At 35.2% G+C, this 6,900-nt stretch overlaps 1 protein-coding gene across 2 annotated transcripts in view; it reads left to right on the top strand.

Moving 5' to 3' along the window:
- The window catches only part of LOC114334453 (dyslexia-associated protein KIAA0319-like protein), a 224,300-nt gene that overhangs the window by 11,493 nt on the left and 205,907 nt on the right, over positions 1-6,900 (top strand). The window lies entirely within an intron of this gene.

Here is a 6,900-nt window from a genome sequence, read left to right as displayed (position 1 = left end):
ACTCTATATTTAGTATATAAAAGAAATATACAAGATTTGTTGTAAAAAGAAAAGTAGTAATTTTGCTCTCTGTCGTTAATTATTATACATATTTGTTTGATTTCTGATTTGGCGCCCCCCAGGACATGGCGCCCTTGTGCGGTGCACGCCTTGCACGCCCGCTTACGGCGGGCCTGTGTTCAGGTTCAGCTTCATTAATTTCAATTGATCCAGACTATACCTAATCAAGGGTAGTGGGTAGGAACTCCTTGGATAGTCCTATCAGGGAAACTGAATCAATCCCTGCCCCCCACAGATTCCAGGTGTTTCTTGGCCCGGGAAACTAGTACCTGCTTAGGGTCCCTTGTCCAGGGTTACGGATGAAGACCACAGTGGCAGCCACGGCGGAGAGGGAAGCCTTCGGTACGGCGAGGATGGCGGAAGTGGCGACCCCGGATTTTAGGGTTAGTATAAAATCTATCACATGGAAATGGGAAGCAGCATTTTCATTACTGTGTTAAGGTGGAGAAAAAGTTTCGGAACAGTTTAATATGGACACTTTTAGGCGACAATTACTATATTAGATTGATACGGCTAAAACACTGCGATGGGAAAGGCAACCCCAAACCACCCCATTATAATCCCTAGTAAAGTTATCATGAAATCAATTAGTGAAACGAATAACATTACTGATCATGGGCTGCGGAACTCAAGATCCGGCAGGGGAAGGAATGCAAAATTAAACCACAGGGCTTCCCAGGTCGCTAGCCAGCGAAATCCCTGTGAGCAAAACATCACCAGACATAATATGAAAATGAAGAATCCGTATAAAATAGCTACATGGAATGTAACAACTTTATATGAAGCCGGTAAGCTGAGAAATCTACTCTCTGAAATGGACAGACTAAACATTACTATCATGGGGTATGTGAAACAAGATGGCCAAATACAGGGAATTTCATAGCACACGGATACGCCGTTTATTTTTCTGGAAATCAAGACCATATGCATCGAAACGGAGTAGCAATAATTATGAAACAGCATATTAGTAAATATGTGACTAACTTCATCCCAATGTCAGACAGTAATTTTAATACAGCTGAATGCTAAACCTGTAAATATAAATATCATCCAAGTCATGAGCAGAAAATGGAAGAATTCTACCATCAAATAGAAGAAGTGCTAAAAACAACAAAGAAACACGAAACAACAATAATTATGGGAGACTTTAACGCTAAAGTTGGACAAAAGATGACACAAAACATCACCGGAAAGTTCGGCTTGGGAGAGAGAGAAATCAAAGAGGTGAGCGTCTAATAGAATTCTGCCAAGAAAATGACTTCGTCATTACAAATACCTGGTTTCAACTTCCAGAAAAGCGTCTCTACACGTGGAAATCCCCTCAAGATGGACATCAAGGTAAAATAGTACGGAATCAAATAGACTACATCCTAATAAACCATCGATTTCGGAACAATATTAAAGATGTAAGAACTTACCCCGGCGCCGACATAAACTCAAATCATAATTTACTCTGCTCCAAAATACAAATTAAATTAAAGAAACTAACAAAGCCAACTAAGCCTAGTAAGATATATCTCGACCCCCTTAAAAACACCCAAACGCGCGAACACATAGCACAGCAGATAAATAGTAAAATGCACAGAATATCAAATATACCAAACGACAACAGAACTATTAACGAATGTTGGTACGATATTCAAAACTCGATTTTAGAGGACGTAAGGGAATCTTTAAAAACACCTACAATGTTGACAAAAAATGAATGGATGAACCAAGAAAGTTCGACGAAAATACAAAAATAGAAATATTATCAAATACCGTGAAATTAACAAACTCATAAAAAGAAAAATTAAACAGGCCAAAGAATCCTGGCTCGAGAATTCATGTAAAGAAATAGAAGACCTCCAAAAAAAGCATGACAGTTTCAACCTCCACAAGAAACTTAAATATACCTCCGGAATTAGAAAACAGAAAAATGCTCACGTACTTAAAACCGCAGACGGAAAAATTTGTGATCACGAACAACAGTGCAAAGAATGGGAGAGACACATCAGTGACCTTTTTGACGATGCTTCTCGAGAAAATGCTCCAAATACTATCTTTTACAACCAATTAGACAGAGGTCCCAGTATACTGAAGTCAGAAGTCATAAAAGCAATACAACAAGCCAAAAACAATAAAGCACCTGGACCAGATCAAATCCCTGTTGAGCTACTTAAACTTTTGGATGAGGAAAACATTACCTACTTGACTACTTTCTTTAACAAAATTTACAACGAAGGAAAAATACCAGATGATTGGTTGGAGTCACTGTTTATAACATTACCAAAGAAAAGCAGGCCCACCAAATGCAGCGATTTTAGACTAATCAGTTTGATGAGTCACACACTTAAGATACTTTTACGTATTATACAAAACCGAGTATTCCTTCTGTGCGAAACTAGAATGGGTAATAAGCAATTTGGATTTAGAAATGGTCTAGGAACTAGAGAAGCACTATTTTGTATGCGCGTTCTATTACAAAAAAGTTGTGAATTCCGAAAGAACGTTTATGTTTGTTTCATCGACTTCGAGAAGGCATTCGACCGAGTACAACATGATACACTTTTCGATTGCCTGCAGGCAGCAGGACTTGACCACTACGATATAAGACTGCTGAAATACTTATATTACAATCAAGTAGTCTCTATCCAAATTGGAGACAATCGTACTGAAAAACTGCCGATAAAACGTGGAGTACGACAAGGTTGTGTTTTATCACCCACCCTTTTTAATCTGTACTCTGAAGAAATCTTTAGGGAGGCTTTGGATGACAGACAAGAGGGAGTAAGGCTAGGCGGAGAAGTAATCAACAATATTAGAGACGCTGACGATACAGCCATTCTTGCTGAAAATTTACAAGATCTTCAGACACTACTAAATCTAGTCAGTGAAGCAAGCTATAGGAGAGGCCTTAAAATCAACATTTCAAAAACAAAGTGGATGGCAGTTGGAAAGATTAATATAGATCAAGGTCAGCTTTTTCTTGATGGAGAGGAGTTAGAACGGGTAAATCATTTCAAGTACCTTGGCAGCTGGTTAAATGTAAATTGTGACTCTGATGAAGAAATAATAACTAGGATCGAAATATCACGGAAGGCTTTTATGACCTGGAAACCAGTTTTATGTAATAGAAACCTGTCGATGAATATTCGAAAGAAGGTGCTGAAATGTTATGTGTGGTCTATCCTATTGTATGGTTGTGAGACATGGACGTTAAAAACCACAATGCTAAACAAAATAGAAGCATTCGAATTGTGGTGCTATCGACGAATCCTAAAGATATCGTGGGCTTCGCACACTTCCAATGAAGATGTTCTTCAAATGATGAATTCGGAACGTCTACTCATAAGCATCATAAAGAGGAGAAAAACAGAATACTTCGGCCATATAATTAGAGGACCTAAATACCATCTGCTTCGCCTTATAACACAAGGAAAAGTGGAGGGAAAGAGATGGATTGGTCGAAAGAAACTTTCATGGCTGCGTAATATTAGACAATGGTGTGGCTGCACAGTAGAAGAATTATTTCGCGTAGCAGCCGATAGAGAGATTTCAGGAAATTGTAAACATGATGACGGCCAACGTCTGAATACAGACACGGCACCTAAAGAAGAAGAAGATACCTAATCAATTGATATCTGCTTTTATCCTCTTTTATCACTCTACTCAACAATTAAGCATGTTTGTCCTTTTTCAATATGCATTTGTTGTTCTTCTTTCGCTTTCATTCCAATTTTTCTGTCACACAATATACCACTCGCTTCCTTTCATTTTATCCGCTATACTACTGCATGAACCTCCATCTATGTTCCCATTTGCCCTGTTATAACAATCCTAATAATAATAGTCTCCCGTTTTATACCGCTAACGCGGCTTTGGGATTATAGCAGGGTAGTCTGCTATATCTAGAGCATACGGTATACAAGGAAGGTAACAGGGCCAGTGCTATGCTTCAACCTCCTATTGTTACCCGTGATTTTACCCAAGATACTCATTTTTATTCAAGCTGAGTCGACCTGTGGCCTATAGACATTTTAAAAGTGTCTAGATGTTCTCGCCGGCGCTGGGTTTCGAACCCCGACCTACCTGCGTGGAAGTCAGACATGCTACCGCCTCAGCTATCCGAGCCCAATAACCATCCTAATAAACTAAAACTATTAGTTCTCGCTATTACTTTTCTGAATAACTTGAGGTTTGCAGACGACATAGTCCTTATCCAACTTCTTCACAACCTTCAGAGCTCTTGTGCAATAGTTGGCCTTAAAATTAACTTTAGTAATGTTGTTCTGAAGCCATTTTCTTGTGGCATTTTTATAATTAACTACACTGACCGGCACAAAATTCCGCCACCCAAAATGTTTGATTAAGTTTGACAATCTATAACTTTCTTATTAGACCAGGGCGCATCTGTAAAAATATTAGTACATTTGGACGTTGAGAGGTGACTCAATTTTTTTTGCAGAAATTGCTTGAAAATAAATCAAATAATAATATTTGAGTTATCCTCCCTCTCAAAAAGGTCCGGAACATTGTTTAAATAATCAAAATGTCAAAAAATTAAGGAAAAATTCGATTTTTTTCTTCGTTTTTTGATTATAACTTTAAAAGTATTCATTTTCGAGAAAAGTTGTACTGACATAAAAGTTGCGTATATAAATTTCCTACAATATAGAATTGGTTAAAAATTTAAAAATAGTCACCCTTGTTACAAAATAGCAATGATTGCGAAAAAACCATACAAAAACAAGTATTCTCATTTTACGTTTTTAAACCATTTATGCTAAACTTAGGACCTTCATATTTCACCCAGAAAAACTTTATGATACAGTTAAATAATACGGTAAATTTCATTACGATCGGTTCAATAGATTTTGCAAAATAAATTTCGCAATCCAGCTTTCGCAAAAAAAATTCATTTTTTCAAAATGTTACAGGACTGAAAATAAAGCAGATAGCAAGTTGAATTTTTTTTTGCTTATAGAAATGTACTGTACCTTTCATTTGCAATTTTGCAGAATTAAAATCGATTGACACCACGGCGTCAGGAATTTTTTTAAATAAACATTAATTATTGGTGCTACGCGCAGGACAGCGGATAGTTTGCTCTGATTGGTCATTCCAATTACCTTTGATAATGATTGATACATTTGAATTTTTATTACATTTCGATGTAAATAAATAAATAAATTTGTTTATTGCAAAATAAAAACACATACTCTATCCTTTGAAATAACAGTTTTATTAGCAAAAACTTTCTTTGTTCATATATTTTAACTTAGAGAATAAAACTTTATTATTTTTAAATATATGCAATTGTTTAAACAATATTTCACAAACAATAATAAAATTAGTTTGATTTTTGTGGAATTAAAATATTAAAATACAACAAAATATAGAGTAAGAAAATAATATATTAGATAAAGATTGGAAGAAATTTTGGTGGAAATCAACTTGTGTGAATCGAACACCGCTGTCCTGCGCGTAGCACCAAAAATTAATATTTATTTAAAAAATTTCCTGACGCCGTGGTAGTGAATAGATTTTAATTTTGCAAATTGCAAATGAAAGGTACAGTACACTTTTATAAGCAAAAAAAATTTCAACTTGCTATCTGCTTTATTTTCGGTCCTGTAACATTTTGAAAAAATGAATTTTTTTGCGAAAGCTGGATTGCGAAATTTATTTTGCAAAATCTATTGAACCGATCTTAATGAAATTTACCGTATTGTTTTACTGTATCATAAAGTTTTTCTGGGTGAAATATGAAGGTCCTAAGTGTAGCATAAATGGTTGAAAAACGTAAAATGCCAATACTAGATTTTGTATGTTTTTTTCGCAATTATTGCTATTTTGCAACTAGGGTGACAATTTTAAATTTTTAACCAATTCTATATTATAGGAAATTTAATTAAGCAACTTTTATTTTAGTACAACTTTTCTCGGAAATGAATACTTTTAAAGTTATAATCAAAAAACGAAGAATAAAATCGAATTTATCCTTCATTTTTTGCCATTTTGATTATTTAAACAATGTTCCGGACCTTTTTGAGAGGGAGGATAACTCAAATATTATAATTTAATTTATTTTCAAGCAATTTCTGCAAAAAAATTTGAGTCACCTCTCAACGTCCATCTCAAAACAGATGCGTCCTGGACTATATTTGTACTTCGATTTTCAAGATTCTTGCATCAGTTTGTAGGTACATGTATTGATGTCGTTTGTTATTATTTCGGCAACAAAAATTTTTTGCTTAGATGGCATTATACTGGGGTGATTGGAAGCGTTGTATTTTCTCGTAACTTTAAAAAATTCTGTGGAAAAATAGGAGGGCTGATTTTGTTTCATACTGTTTCATACTGATATTACCATCTACCAGGGCCATAACTGTACCAAACTTACTGGATTCCTAGGATGACGGCGAATAGCTTTTTTAATTAATTCCATAAATTCTCAATAGGATTGAGATCTGGGCTGCATGCGGGCCATTATAATTTTATCAATCTAACGTCTATTTTATGAGTCCACCAGTGTTTTTATTTACAAAAAATGGTACAGCTCTTACAAGAAAAGAGATATTCGGATAATTCAAAAAACAAAATTTTAGTGATGCCTTCGGGATAATATTACAGGAATATGAAACAAAATCAGCTCTTACATATTCCACAGAATTTTTTAAAATAGGAGAAAATACAACGCTTCCATTCACCCCTGTATAATGCCATGCAAACAAAATTTTTGTGTTACCGGAATAATACCAAACGATATCAATACATGTACCTACAAACTGGTGCAAGAATCTTGAAAATCGGAGCACAGATAATAAAGTTATAAATTGTCAAACTTAATCAAAAATT

Source organism: Diabrotica virgifera, chromosome 3 (genome assembly GCF_917563875.1).
Source record: "Diabrotica virgifera virgifera chromosome 3, PGI_DIABVI_V3a".
NCBI lineage: Eukaryota > Metazoa > Arthropoda > Insecta > Coleoptera > Chrysomelidae > Diabrotica > Diabrotica virgifera.
Note: the sequence above shows the minus strand (reverse complement) of the source record. Positions and strands in the feature narration are given on the sequence as shown.